Source organism: Syngnathus acus, chromosome 17 (genome assembly GCF_901709675.1).
Source record: "Syngnathus acus chromosome 17, fSynAcu1.2, whole genome shotgun sequence".
In the NCBI taxonomy this organism is placed as follows: domain Eukaryota; kingdom Metazoa; phylum Chordata; class Actinopteri; order Syngnathiformes; family Syngnathidae; genus Syngnathus; species Syngnathus acus.
Window position 1 is genome coordinate 10605994 of NC_051102.1, and position 16075 is coordinate 10622068.

Below are 16075 nucleotides of genomic sequence, written 5' to 3' on the forward strand. Positions count from 1 at the left end.
AAACTCCTGCACTCCTGCCTTGCCTCCTTCCCTGGGCACCTGTCTTTTTGCCTCCACTTGGCCCCCCCCACTTGACAGAATGACCAGAGAAGATTTGGGCCCAGCGGGAAGCACTCAATGTCAGTCTGCACGCCCTTGCTCAGCTTCCCCTCAGTCCACCAGTAAGGCCCCTTGCACCAGTATTTAGCATCCTCCCCAGTGTTTCCTGTGATTGTCATGTTACCTGGTGTCACACTATTAAAGGCCACCTTTAAACAGGAGGCATCAACAATAATCTGCTTCTAAAACTGCCATGAAAAAAATCGTCTCATTTCATGGAAAGAGCAGGCACTTTTCACTTTTATGCCCACATTTTGGTTTTGTTTGTTTCCAATTTGGTTCCCAGTACCCAAGGTTAAAAATACATTTTTTTTCCACATATGCAAGTGAAAAAGCAAGAGTAATTGTGCTCTCTGAGTGAGTATACTCACTTGTTTTTGTCTCTGTGCTTTGGGTATTAAAAAAACCCAGATAAGTGATTGATTGAAAATGGCACCTGGCAAAACATCCCAAAAATAAAATCCACAGATTAGACCTTGGCTACTTCATCTGCCCTCAATTGGATAGCATCCATGTTTTGACAATGGAAAGACAGTCTGAAGGATGTCATTTCTTCAAGACTAAAATCTTAACAGTTCCTTCAATGCAAACACATCATGTAAGCAACACAAAGTCGTTCTTATTGATTTTTTTTTTCTAGCTGATCTATAAATACTGTAAGTAGATGCAGAGTTAATTATGCATGATGTAAGTGACACAAGTTTCCGATACCAGATCGGGACAGATTGTGAATGAAACATCTTTTCAAATGTTTGTTATTCATCGTTTGGGTCGCCAATGAGCTGGAGTGTGTACCAGTTGACGTTTTAAGTTATTAGGGATTTTTCTATGATCCCCTTCAATTCTGTTGTCTTGGCCATGGCCAGGAACTGTCAGATGCTCACCGCACTGTGCATAACTTTTCCTGTCACAGCGCTCAGTTTTTTTGTGCATGAAACTTTCTTGACATGCTGGCTACTCATCGTCTTGCCTAGGGGAAAACTTATTCCAAATTTCTTTGCAACAAAATACCGACATTCACCATGTAGGGACTTAAAGCAAAGTAAAAAATGTCTGAGGTTAAACTTTATGTCTAGAAGCAGAATAAGAAAATCTCACCAGCGTTGTTTAATAAAGCCCAAACTAAAAGGTCTGCCATCACATGCGTAATATTCTGACGTTTGAATAAATCCACATCTTAGAGTCCCCTCCGTTTGACACGATTACGACTTATTCCTTTTATTATATTAAAATAACGACAACGCTCAATGATCAGACGTGCTGGTAGAGAGGAAGGGGGGAAAAGAGAGTGAGATCAAGATAGAGCAAGCGAGTCTGTGTGCGCGTCCCTCTTGGTTGGACCCGACAGAAAAGAGGAGAGGAGAGGAGAGGAGAGGAGAGGAGAAGAGCGGGGCATACTGACGCGACGCGACGCCACGCGACGCGAGCGCGACAACTTGAGACTATTACGCCAAGATCTCCCGTCTAAGGTAAATCAACGACCACTTTGTCCAACTAATTGCACGTCCTCTTGGCAATATTTAGCAGAGGTCAGACTCAGTTTCCTCTCGTTAACAATTCTGTCTGCTCCTCTCATCACTCCGTAGCAAATGAATCCTTTTAAATTAAGATGCGGCGCAGACACTTTGCGGAACGCAAACGTAGAATGATTTTTTTTTGGAAGTCATGTGTGTTTTTGACGCTGCCTCTTTGCGCATTTGCAAGATCCAGATTGCCCCAGCTGGATTTGACTTTTCAAATGACTCAACATCGGCGTGATTGTTACATTTGAACGAAAGTCAATCCGATCCAAATAAATGGAATCCACTGGACCTGTCCGCTGGCGCACCGTGGGTAATCTTTTTAGGTTCTGTCCAAAACCATTTGGCGATGTGCAGCCTGTTCTAAATCGTACTATATGGTTGCTGTATTAAGTATTTATTGATGATAAAGAAATAACGAACAAGAGCGCTGCCACTTTCATGGTGCAGATTTTACGCGCAAAGAGGACAGACGGAGTCGGCCCCCCCCCCCGCGCTTGTCTACAAGCCACCGTCACCAGAGACCGAGAAACAGCAGCCCACGGACTGACTGTCACACATTGAGCAGCGACCCCCCCGTCGCCCCCGGGGGGCCAGAACATTTTTACCTGCTCACCGCCCATATGCGCTATTTCCATTCGGTTCATCGCGTCTCTAATGAGCTTGATCGGCTCCAAAAGCCCCGCCGGATTGCATCCATTTATTATGTGACCCTAGAAGTCGCCTATAATAAGTACTTGGCCTCATATCCGGGAGGATTGAAGTCATTTATGCTTGTGCAAAAGACTCATTTGTACGCTCTCCACAAGAGTACCTGTTTGTGTTTGTGGCACCGTAGGAACTCTATTGAGCCTCTGGGAAATACATCTGCTTGAATTTATGACCTATTTTCTCAGGTTCTATCGATTATTACAGCCCGCCGTGTACCTTGCCTTTGTAAGAGCAAGAAAAGTGGTTGTGCCACATCTATATATAATTTGTTGATGTTGCAGGGGGCACAGAGTGGTTTTGATACACTCGACTCTGAAAGCTGGCTCCATTCTCAAGAGGGAAAGCTGTGCACTGAAAGTCGCTTGTTGAGTACATACGTACAAACTCATGTGGGAAATGGATGCTATCACATACAACATGCGTAGGAAGGGGGCTTTAAACGAGTCGAATGACTCTGACATGTTTAGGTATGTGGAAAGCTCATGGATTATACATCGCCGTTGCATCTGGCTGCAGTTGTGTCAATGTCAGGGCTCTGCTTGCTTGTTTTAACTGGAGGATGTATGAATGCATGATTTTTCATTTTGCCTTGCTCAGTGTTTTGTTGAAAAGAGATATTCGATGCAATTTTTCAAAAGCTTCTGGTGAATTTTACAAATGATTTATTCCAAGGCGAAATATGAGGGTATACAGTAATTGGAAGGAAACTGCAAAAAAGAACCTGCGTAGAAACAGATGACATGGACAATCCAAAAGCTAGTTTCAACTAAACTTCTACCAAGGTTGAAGATATAGTTAAAAGATGGAAACAGGCTGCATTTTAAACAGAGTCTGGAGCCTTGCTACAAAGTGACCAGTCTGAAACCCCCGAGACGATATTTATATCGTTCGTGCCATCAAAGTTTGCGACTCACTAGCGAAATGGCTGTGACATGCGCTTCATCATCTGCTTTTATCTTGGCTCTGCAGTTAAAATCCAGCTTGCCACTAGGGCATAGTAATCTAATAATTTGTTTTTTATTCAGATCTCCATTAGGGGCCATGCTGGGCAACAACCAATTTTTCATGGCTACATCGAATTAGAAAAGAGCGCACGGTGGCTCTCCCAAATACATTGATACCACCACGCTGCGAGAAAAGTCATTTCAATTACAGCAAGCGTGAAGCATGTCATTGTTTCAATTTCACAAAGCCAACATAGATTTGATATCATTCAATGAAAACAAATGTCTAGGTTCATGCTAGCAAAGTGTTGTAACAATAGAAACAAAACTTCATTTAAATGTAAACCAGATCACGGCCATATTTGAGTCGTCATCTACAGGTTTGACACATTTAGACACTTTATAATTACCAGTGATGAATTATTATTAATCATCAATAATTCTGCTGATTACATGGAAATAATTACATTTTGGCTTTAATGAGTGGACTTGATGTCGCACAAATATGCACATAAAGCACAAAACACTATAGCCAGGCAATGGGCCATGGATGGAAGTCCATCTCCTGGGGGAAAAAAAAATAGAAAAAGATCAGAACATATCTGTGCGATAAAGAAGAAAGTGAGAGATGTTAAAGTATGCTTCAAAAAGTTGCCGGCTTGGTTGTAATGTTTTGCCAGGACTGCAGAAATAGCTACTAAAGACAAGTAGATGCTTCTTCTCAATTAGTCAGCCTTTATGAAGTTTGCTTCTCATCATTTGTTGTTTGGAAAAGCGCTCCTCTCCAAATAGTGGCACAAGCACACAGGAAATGTGCTAAATGATCAGCGAGCCTTTGATTCCTTCCAAATGAGAGCGGGAGAACCCCCAAGATGAGCACCCACGGGGGACCAGACGACGGACGTGCACCATTCATTAGATGACAATGCTTTGCAATGAATCAGACAGCGCCGCCTCGTAGAAATGAGAAAACAAATTCTTAGTGATCAAGACATGAACACTCCTCAAGGACCAGTGAGAACATCATGATAGCTTTGCAATTGATTCATATAGGATAGGAAATAAGGAATTTCGGAGATCTTCAGAACCCTTCAGTTCCTTCTTAAATCTCAGAAACAGCGGAAATTAGAAAAGCTTCGGCAAAGTGCGTCTCCGCCGGTGTCGGTCTTTTGAAGGGGGGAGGGAAAATACTTGTGACTTGGCACCGACTTTGCACCGAGCGGGTTCTCCGCTTTATCTTCTCCAATTACCTACTCAAGAAGAGTGACTGACGAGCGTGTTTTTCTTTTTTCTTCCCCCCTCCAGCCAGTATGTGCTGCTCATTTTAAAATTCTCATAGATGCAAAAAAATGACGAGGGACACGTTTCCTCGGCATCCCTTTTGACCGTGATCAATCAAGGGAGGTGAAGACGCGTGATTGCCGATGCTCCCTTGAGAGAGCTTGCGATTCATCAAAGGTCGGCCTCGGTTCTGTTACAAAGGATCAAACCTTCTCTTTTACTTTCATGATGCAATGTTCTCCCCAGATTGGGGTGAGAGCGGGACATGGCGACCTCCTCCTGAGTTGTGTCGAGACATGGATGCTTGGAGAAAGGCAGCGAGGGGGGAGTCATTTAGAGGATATGCTTGAACGGAGGAATGTTTTTTATCTGCGGGGGGGCCGTCCTCAGATGGTGTCGCTCGGTCACAGTCTGATTGTTTTCAGTCTAATGCGCCTTGTCCATGCTTGAAAAGTCAGACCTAATCAAAGGCTTATCTGGAAGCACATTTTGTATTTTGATACCTGTCGGTGGTCCGTGTTGCAAATATCATCGGATCGGTGCGGGTGCGTTCGGTTCCGAGTCGGGCGGTCGTTTAGATGGGCGAGATGAAGGTGGACTCCAGCGAGAAAAGTTCAACATCTCTCTTCACAGGAGACACCGCTATTGAGCAAGACAGCAGGATGCCCAGGGCCAAATGTGTGAATGTGTATTTAGAAATGCTTCCTCCTGCGCTGAAAACAAATCGACTAGAAAGTCACACAATGTACGGCCCGCAAAGTTTAGAACGATATTCTGGAATTATTTTGGATGAAATGTTAAATATTCGCCAGGAATTGAGTGATTGCTGCTCCTAACACGTTTGAGAACCTTACTGGAAATATCTAATTATGTGCGAGGGTCAAACTCACTTGTATGAAATCACTGAGTGAGCTGATTGCATTTTTATCAAAAGGTGAATTTCAGTAATTGCAGTGCAGACCTCGAATGCATTGAACTTGTTTAGTTATTTTCGGGGATTCATTATTTTCTGTAAGCTCTGTGTTAGTGTTTGGAGTGACTTTAAAGATGCAGTCAACTTTAAACTGACTCTGCATCCCCAAAATCAACTGGACCCCACCATATCACATGACGCACAGAAATTGAAAACATTTTATTCATGCAAATATTCTGAAATGATTCAAAATCTGAAATTAGCTTATGTTATTAGTCACTGGTTTGATTTGACTGAGTTATGCATTTTAGGTGAACCAAAACATTTGAGGGCATCAAATTTTCACTTAGGATAAGGAAAGAAAATGCTCAAATCCCCACAGCCCTGACACAAAAAGCATGAATGATTTGCTAGTTAGGCCGTTAAAACAAGATTTTAAGCGGCTAATATTTTCACAAGTCATTTCAGGGTAAGGCTTCTTTTTCTCCTAATAACATTGCATTACTTTTGATATACCTTATCCTATATTTACAGGAGAACAGTCCTCGGAGAGTCATCATGGAAGGGGACAGAGATTTGCAAGTGATGTTCACGTAAGCTTCAAATATTCCCATTTCTAATGATGAATGTCACTGTGCTGTACACAATGAAACTTCATTTCTAGTATTTGAAAAGTACATTTTAGTGTCAAAAACTGAAGCGCACTTTTCAATTCTTAATCTTGCCTATTCTGATTCAAAACAGATCTATTTGAATTCAAATTGGATTCATTCTACATTTTTCTAGTCACAGTTTAACAGTGCTTCAGGCACAACAAAGAGTAAAACAGATTTTTTTGAACACATGACTTCCTTGCGTGGCTTTTAGTTGCAGTTTCTGGTGTTAATTGCAGTGTTCATTTGTTTTGCTTGACATTTATCAATGTTGCCAGTAATTTTGTGAGACACTATATGCGCCTGAGGTAGCATTTCCTCCGTAGGTGTAATGTGTGGGCCGGTGGTAATGTGCATCTGCACTGCTGCATGTTATCATATCAGCCACAGATATGTGTTTAGGATTTTGTAAAGACGCCTCCAGTATAATCTGTCACCTCTGACATACAAATACCTTAAGAATTCTCTCCATCCTTTTGTAAATTTGCGCATTACACCAGGGTAATTAGCTCATGCCTGTGTTAAATAGCTGCTCCTACAGGACACTGACTTGGCTGGAATTGTTTCCAGAAGAACATGTCTGTCGCTGTGCTTCTCAGGGACTTGAAAGCACATTACGTAGTGAATTACTGCATGACAGTGATGAACGGATTCTGGTAGCACTTACAGCACGGAGAGCTTCTTTGTAGAGATGGACATGTAAAGTCTGGGAGACTTCATGCCAGTGGCCCAAGTTGTGGGGGCAAGTCACAACTGACAGGAACAAAATAAGCCATTTTAAGCTCGGAACGAAAACTATTCCATAAGTAGAAGCAGCTCCTATCATTTACTCTGTTTCAATTATTTTTCAAATCAATGAATGCGAGGCTTTGTAAAGCACTTTGGATTCCGCAAGTAGTTAGCTTAGAGAGAAAAAAAAAAGTCGAAACAAACTCCTCATTATAAATATCTGCTTTACACAGGAAGTACATATTTTGAAGGACAGTTCTGGCTATGACTGCAAAGCATTACAAAAACGGTTTGTTTACCTACCGCAGAAGGACAGAGCAAATCTAAATATGTACAAAAAAAAATCAATACCAGAGATACATTATAGATAGATGGAGACGGAATGATTTAGTAGTGCAAGTGCTCACGGTCATCATTTGTTTTTTGTTATTGCTGCTCTGACAGTGTTGCTTGTCTTCCTTCTCGCTTTTCATTAACAAAAGCACAAATGAAATTGGATGCTACAGCTAATGCCCCATGTCCGTTACATCATTTAACAGCTATTGTGGCTGTCGGTGCAAGTTACCGTCAGCCATATGAAGAGTATACGTGCCAAAAAGTAGCATATGCTGCACCAAGTAAGGGCCGAGACTTTGGCTTGCTTCTACGGAATGGAGCTCCCAAGTCATGCTTCAGGTCCATGAGCAGGGCGTAGCGCAAAGACTGACAACCATTGTTACGTCACAGCAATTTAGTCGTAGTTGCCTCATAGTGAGACACACAATGGGAATGTTTTTCATTGTAAAGCTCTCATGCTCAAGTTGACACAGCAGTTTCATGCTTCCATGAAGAGGGAAGAGGTAGCGCATAGCCTTATGACCGCTCCTTCTCCATCAGTCTGTTTGGAAAGAAATAGCGGCGATAAATGTGCACTTGCAATCAAAGCCACATATGACTCTTTTAATGCCTGACGTTAAAGCTGCAGAGTAGCCGCCACACGCAATAGTTGCCTCTTTCCCCCCTGCCTCAGGGCCAGAGGTTTAGTGTTGAGCTCCAGCTGATGCAGCAGTTCAGAAAAGGAGAAAAAAAGGGGCAAAACTGCCCAAGCTCAAAAAAGAGAAATGCAGAGATGGATGGATGGATGGATGGATGAATTCCCAGCACAGATACAGATGTTCACAGACGTGTTTGAAGCAGCATGTATAATTCTAAAAAGTATCTGAGTCAGGGTGCATCATAAGATAAATGCTTCATCTGTGTGAGTCCCGATAGCGGCAAGACATCAAGTCTGCTATCATTTGAAAACAATATTCCATTCCTGTAAAAGCCTGCTGGCCATGTTGTGAACTGAAACAGTTAAAAGGCCTATTTTAAAACAGATTTGCTGATATGGCTGCAGAGCTGATAACCCCCAGAGAGCAGAGCAGAGAAGGGAATATTTGTTCCATCCCTTTGCCAAACTCTCTAGCCTGAATAATTCTTCCAATCACTCTAGCATGTTAAGACAACGTAGCATATCTATGCGCGCGGCCAGGTGTGCGCATCTGTTTCTTTTCCAGCCTCTTCCGAGGCTCTTCACGGGGGGTCACGCTTCAGAGCGTGAAGTTCATCAATATTGAAATGAATGTGTTGTGGTTCACTTGTCACGTGCGATATTTCAGCCCCGCGATCCACTCGAAGAAGCTTTTTGATGAATGGGCAATTAGTCGCCCAGTCCTCATGCCTGGTGGCTGACTGATCTCTTTTTAATGGGACTCTTCTTTCTTTGATAAAACACAAAATGAATCATCGATACTCCAAGCCCTGCGGGAGCATGCAACCCCGAGAATATAATTGCAATTTGGGTTTGAAAAGACAACTTTTTGTGATAATTGTGGTCAACCACAGTTGGATGCCCATGTTTACTTTGTCTAAGCTTTATACAGCGTCTAATCCCCCAGGGTGTGCGTTGATGATTATAAATCGACGTAGATCATAAACATTGATGGAGTAAATGCTTCCTTGTGTCGTAGCTTCAAACTCCAGCTGCGTCTCATTGTATTTAATCCCTCCGAGTGTTTGATGCTGTCAAATGACGGTCCAATTAGATGTGGCAAGTCTCCCCTCTGAAATCCACTCTTAAAACTTCCCTTATTTCCTTTTGATACTTTAATCAAAAAGTCTTGTTTTTATGAATCATTAATGCCTCTAGAATAAAAAGACCAGATGAAATGCTCAAAGTGTTTTATTTTTTCTCTCTCTGGTGGATACATCTCCCGTTTGGTGGGAGGACGGATGTGCAGTACAGTTGAGCCCACCTGGAGCTAAGTGGCATCACATTTGTATCCACCTTTGAATTTATATTTGTCACCGAAGGTCACTTACTGCATCGCTGCAATAAGCAAAGAGAGCAGGTTTGAAATGAGGTGATTAGTGTCATGATATCTGAGCAGATGAGCTTGGAGGGCTGGCAGCCTGGGACAATAATCTCCTAATATGACATTGCAGGAAAATGTGTCTGCTTGTGTGCAATGGATACATTTTGGATTTTGACAGAGAGGGAACATGCATTTTTCACCCTGCAGTTGAATGCTTTTGCAAAGGGGTCTTAATAAAAGCTTTCCCACATTCCTCCGTCAAAATACATAGTGAGGCTTGCCATAAATAAAGTATCGGAAAATTCTGCTGAGTTACAAAATATTTGTACTCGGTTACTTTCCAAGACTGATATTTCCTTCTAAAGCCCCCTTGTTGAGGCTGCTCCTTTTGAAGTGGCTCGAAAAAACAACAGAAAAGCACACGCAGACACATTCTTTTATCCTTGTTGAACACACTCTCGTGAGGAATGATGAAGTCTCTTTGGTGGTATCGTTGACACCGTGAAAGCATATACAACTCGCACCAAAACAAAACGCAAGGAACAATCTGAAGTGGGATCAGCAGCGGTCGAGCCATTTTGTCATGTCATCTTGTCCCGTTTTGTTTTGACTCATTGTTTCTTGAACTTCAATGTCAAACAGTCTGACAGTTAGTTTTGTCCTCCACATGCACAGTCTTTTGAGTTTTTGAATGATGTGTTCATTCTAATCGCAGAACCTAGAAATACCCTACAAACCTGCAAACTGAGGAACAAAGAAATGAAGTGGCAAAATGGCCGCCTCCTGAGATCGATTAAAAACACGTTAATTTGGCTGCTTAACTCCTCTTCCACAAAAGCAATATCAATCAGAATGCCACGTTTCGACATATAATAACATTGCGAAGAAAAGTTTGGGGTTGACATCCTCTTGAATCATCTGGAGTACACTGCACATTATAAAACCTGCTAGCGCACATCTTAAATCATGAGAGACTGGCTTTGTTAGATATAGGCACTAGGAGAGATGCATCTCATTTTGTGGATTCAGACTTCATAAACATCATTATCATTTTTCTGACCTTGGGTCGGCGCTCCCCTGCGTGGCCCCAATTTTTGTCTGAAACCTTTAATGATGATGTACAGGGTCCCCTTGGCACATGGGAAACCAAGTCAACAAATGAAGAAGTGTCTGCTTTGATATGGATTTCACCAAGGTTGCTTCCTTTATACCTGGAATGGCCAGGTTCTTTGTTGCCACTGCCAGATTTAAACAGCCCAAGCAACATTTGTGTAAGGCCCCACCCGCTCTGAATACAAATTTGTTCTTGAGTGCTTGCCAAATGGCCTCTATATTTTATGAACCTTCTCTCGACAAATGCACCATCTTGAGACTAATTATCACAGTCGCACTCAAACACCAACTTGTTCATTATTGCACTAGCATCCCATTTGTTTTGACTTGGCCTACATGGTGAACACAGTACGGCAGAACAGGGCGCCAATCGGGTCTTAAACCCGACGGTGCGTTCTTTAGATCTTTTTGTGTGTGTTTGTTATAAAGCCGCTCGCTCGCTTGGCGAGTGGCGGCACACCAACTTACTTTTGTGTCTGGGTTGTCAAGCTTTGCACATGCTAGTTTTTCTTCTTGGCTCTATCTTGGAAGGCCATTTAAACATCATAACAGTGTATGTAGGACATGCAAGTAGCAGTATCTGTCATTCTTGAAAGAGTAGGGACGTTTTTGCGACTTTCGAAGCATCCCATCAGTGAGTGACTTCACTTTATTCGTATGGCACAGTTTTCACATCGGAAGCCTTTCCTGATGCAACTTACCTATTTCTTATCCAATTCCTGTTTCCCCATCTCTAACATTGACATATGATAAAAGACCAATTGACATATCAACACATTTTCAAAATGCACTTCTCAGTAAATGATGACTAAAGAAGTACACAAGTACTGAGGAAAAAAAGCGTGGAACATTCTGGGCAAGCTGCCAGTTTTATTCAACTGAAACGTTGACACGCAATCATGCGCGCACACACTCGAATTAACAAATACTGTAGGTTGGATTTGAACTCCGACGACATCGTGGACGTTTTCAAAAACACATTTTGGTCTCATGGCCCGAGTCAATTATTTTCAAATACAGGGAAATAAATCATCAGGATGTCGTATACAAAAAAACATTACGCACACGGTCAAAGCCTTCTCGGAACTTCAAATCCCAGTGGACGTTCTGCTGTTTCACTGAATTAGCCGATGAGCCAACATCAGTGTTGATCATCATCCCATGTGTAGATGGGATGAAATGAGACCGCAGAATAAACACTCAGACTTGAGTTTGACATTGTGGTCAATGATAATGGCGACTGTTTCCAATAAGTCAACCAATCAGAACTTGGAAGACCTTGCTTTCCAATTTGATTTGAAAAGCCTACTTCTAGCCAGAAAGGCAAAAGCTGACATTTCATGTAAAAGGCACGAGTGCTGTCAGAAATGATGGCCTTCTGTTGAGTTGGTCAAATGATGCACTCTTGTGTATTCCTATCATCTTTACCATTTTAAAAAGTGAGTTTCTGACCTTCACTCTGGCGTGGGTATATATAGTACCAACAAATACAAGAAACCGAAAAACCATGACTTTTTTTCAACTAAGAGGTAGATGGGTTGCTAGTTAGCCAGCAAACAAGAGGGATGAATATATAGATATTGTGAAAGAAAAGTCTTTACTTCATTTGAACATGCGCATCGTGACTAAAATGCAGATGCAATTTTTCAGTTTTACTCAAAAATAAATACATTTATATGAATGAATTTTTATTTGTAATTTATTTGAGTCAAAAATAAATGAACGAATGATGTGTTAATTTATTGAGGAGTATTAATTTATTTTTATTTGTCAACAAAACAGAACATTTGCATCTGTTGACCACATTTGAATCCTGTGCAACTGAAAATGGACAGATGAGGTAGTCTTTATTTTTAATATCGTTTAGATCTTTCCGGTTACTGCCGCTCTGCCAGCTAGCGTGAGACTAATTCCTTCTTTATTGGAATGTTACATTAGCGAGAGATTGTTTACCTTGAAACGTGTGCGAGAGGCCAAAATTGCACCCGGTCATTAATACTTGTATTTAGTGGCTTCATCAGATGAAGCAATATTTAATGAACAATTAATTTCAGTGGAAGGGCTGTGAATAACGGGCATTAGAACTTCACGCTTTTGTGCATTTGCTGGCCGAGTTGTCATGATGAGACGCTTCAACGTGATGCAGTCGGTCGCCTTCTGTTCAGTAGCGCACAGGCTGTGACGACGACAAAGCTTCCTCCTACAAAGTGGCTCGTACATGTCGTGCTTTTTAATATTCCAACACTTTCAAGGCTGACAATATCGCAGATTTTTGAACTGTCGCACGGCGCGGCCTTAATATTGGATTTGACGTACGCGTTGACTCTTTTTGGAATTCTTTCACTGCCTTTGATTTAGTTAGGGCTGACATGTTTTCAGTTGTTGTCCCGACACCATCAACATGAGCAAAATCCCCACGTTCTTCATTCGTCACACTCTCTTTGAATGATATAGAATCGTGCCAACCATTATGGCAAATGTCACAATGATAAAAGTCTGCGTAGGAGCAGCTCCTTTTTTTCGGATCTTTGGGCGAAAACTAATTTGCAGGGGAACAGCTGGCGATAAAAGAAATATGCGACGCATATGCGAGAGTTGCGGTGTGACACATCTGGGTAAAGCGACACAAGGGGGTCTTGACAGATATGGGCTGCCTGCTCATGTTGTGCTCTAACTCACTGAGACTTCTGCAACATGTTCACCTCCTGCCGTCGCTCCATGCTCCCGCTAGCTATCTGGAAATCTGATGGTACTAGCACGTGTACCGTTTATTGCTTGGAAAGGTGTGTATGAGATTTTTTGTTTTAATTATTCGTGGGAGACTGACAGATTACCAGCACGTGGCACAAGGGAGAGAAGAAGATGCGGCGCTTTTTTTGTTCATTGCATTTGAAATGGATCACGTTTATTTGATGATTGAGAGTGCATCAGTGTGTGACCACGGAGATGACATCGCCGGCGTCGAGCCTGCACGATCTTGTATTCAATTTCATTCTGTATTTCTTGTGCTGTCAAGCTCTCCAAGGTTAGCTTAGAAGTAATCAAACAAGTAAGCGGAGTGTGTTGAAATGTAATATTTTGTGATTGCACAGAAGCTTGCAGGTGTGTTCCTATGCGTGTGTGCTGCGCCCACTGGGGATTGTATTTCGGTCAGCCAAGCCTGACAGATAGTGCTCAGCGCTGGTCACATCTATTATTGAGGGGATGAGAAATTGATCAGCTCTAACAGCGAGTGTTAGCGTGCGTCTCTTTGTCTTCTCACCGCCGGTGTGTTGTGTGTCCACCACACATACGTATGTCCGTGCCCTTACTTTCTGCTTCCAGCCACCAAGCTTTTCACAATTTTTGTTTTGCCTTCAGGGTGTCAACTTCCTGGTCTCAGCAAAGTGCTGATACAATGAATGTCGTTCACTAAGAAGCAAGAGTGATTTTGCAATCATGATGATGAGCATGAGAATAATAATGATGAGCATAGTAACAATGATGAGAACAATAATGATGAGAATAATGATAAGAATATGATAATGATGAGAATAATAAGGATGATATAATCGTAATGATATAATAGTGATGATATAATGATGATAATAGTGATGATAATAATGAGAATAATAATGATGAATAAAATATTGCGCAATAATATCGATCACACATTTAAAGAGTAGCCAAGGTAAAAAGTCCCAGACTACATTTCTGGAGTTAAAATGTGAAACTACATATTTAATCTTGTAGTCTGTCACTTGAATATTTTGATGTGGCACCAGGTTGGCTGGTTTGCACATCCGCTTCACACTTCTGATTTGGCATGCCTGTTCTCACCATGTTTGCATCGGTATTGTGGTTTCCTACCGCATTCCAAAAGCACGTATGTTCTGTTTATTGAAGACTCGAATTGGTCTGAATATGAGTGTGAATGGTTCTTTGGCTACATGAGCCAGTCCAGTATGTACGTAACCTGCCACCTCGCCCAAAGTCATCAGCTGTGATAGACTCCAACTGTGTTCATTTGCTATTGAGTAAAATTACGCAAAAACGACTCCGGAAATCTCTAAGGCAGTGAATAAAAGACCCATGATGAGTAATCTATTGCAATCTAAAGCAAGCCTAGGACTTCCCCGCATTTGCCAACAGCGTGACACAGGGCAGTGCTCATTTTTCAGTGCATGAGTATTAAAGGAAAATGTCATATGACTTCTAGAATAGTTCACAGACGATTAAACAAAGGCAGCGTGGGTTCAGTTGATTTGCGGGTATGGTTCTCTTTCCACTAGGTGCTTTGTGACTGACTAGCGTCAAATCCAGGAAGTAGTCTGGTGTCCCACGGCCTAGAACTGCATAAGCAGTACTCTAGATGGATGGATGGATTGTTTGGTCCTGATCCAAATTGGAATTGCTTGCTTGAGCTAATTTTGTGTACCTCCCCCAAATGCGGACTGCGTTGGTTGCTGATTGCATTTGTGTTATTAATCAAAAGAGCGACAACACAACAAAGAACCAATTCCATTTGAATATGATTCCAGATATTGTTTGACTTGGAACACGCACGACAATGTAGCTAATTTGTCAGCAAAATCTTGACGTCTAGTTTCCTGTCAGTGCTCTGGTAACTCCTATTTCTGTTGAAGTTGTTGTTCCAGAGGATCACAACACACCTGACAATCCTCCTTTTTCCCCTGCGCTCATGAAGAGCTTGAAATCGTGACTCTGGCTCACCTTTGATCGCTTTGGCAAGGAACTCTTCAGTGCACGTCAAGTGTTTTATCTCAGTTGGGTGACGAGTCACCCGGAAAAGACCACACGCTGCCAGTCAACACAGCTGTCGAGGACAAATCTGTTGTGACGAAGAAAGAAAGGCTAATTTGACTTCAATTCATCACGCCAAGATTGCCTTGCATTTTTTGGGGGGATAATTGCTTTTTGTGTCTTTGAAGGCTTGGTGTAAAACTGTCACTGGTGTAAACATGAGCCATGCAGCTGCTGCCGCAATTAACTCCTCACTTTCCCTAATGAAGGGATTAATCCGCAAGCCAGTCTCGGCTTCCTTTCAAATGCCAAACCCCCATTCATTGTGCTGCCGGTGAAGAAAAGGCGGACGGTGTCGAACAAACTAGGACTCCAGCCAAAAGTCACGTTTCTCAGCTCCGTCTGGTGTCACGGCATCATCTTTTACTACTTATAACAAGAGACACCCTTAACCAACTGCTGTGTTGATGATTTGCTGCTTGCATTCTCTGAGAGTGGGTGTTTTTATTTCTTTCTTTTTTACAGTACAGCACAGCTTCGCCTCCTCACCAATTGAGAGCTCAGAATCTTGCTCAAAGCATCCCCATAAAAGAAGCACATCTCTTTTCAGGGAGCGCTTTACTTTTCCTCGCGTCGTCAGAAGCCAGTAAGTCTCCTGTTAAATAAGATGTGTCGGTGCAGCCAATAATGAATGACAGCCTCGTAAAGATGGAGGAGCGCTTAGGCCAAATCTTTGAGGCCATCGATCCGAGCTATTGATGAGGTTTTTTTTTTTCCTGCTTTAAGCGACAAGGGAACAGGTGTGTAGATGTGCAGATAGAGCTAATCCATGACAAAATGGCACTTGTCATTCCTATTAACTGCGCAACATTGATTGAAAAGATAAAGAGGTCTTGTATAATTGTTCAAGTTTTTAAGTCTCCGTAGTCAGGTTTAGTTCAATTCAAACCAACTCGATTGCTCCATTTGGTCATTTCGGCGTTACCAAATGCACAATACGGAAAGAAATGCGAGTATCGGTGTCAATACTCTA

The 16075-nt window shown here is 42.1% G+C and overlaps 1 protein-coding gene across 2 annotated transcripts in view; it reads left to right on the forward strand.

Annotated features, from left to right (window-relative positions):
- The first annotated feature begins 1460 nt into the window (after positions 1-1460).
- The window catches only part of LOC119136751, a 97330-nt gene continuing 82715 nt past the window's right edge, over positions 1461-16075 (forward strand). For both annotated transcript variants that reach the window (XM_037275464.1, XM_037275466.1), the window contains exons 1-2: positions 1461-1568; positions 6003-6061. The gene's annotated coding sequence lies outside the window, so the exon portion shown is untranslated. The remainder of the gene's footprint in view (positions 1569-6002; positions 6062-16075) is intronic.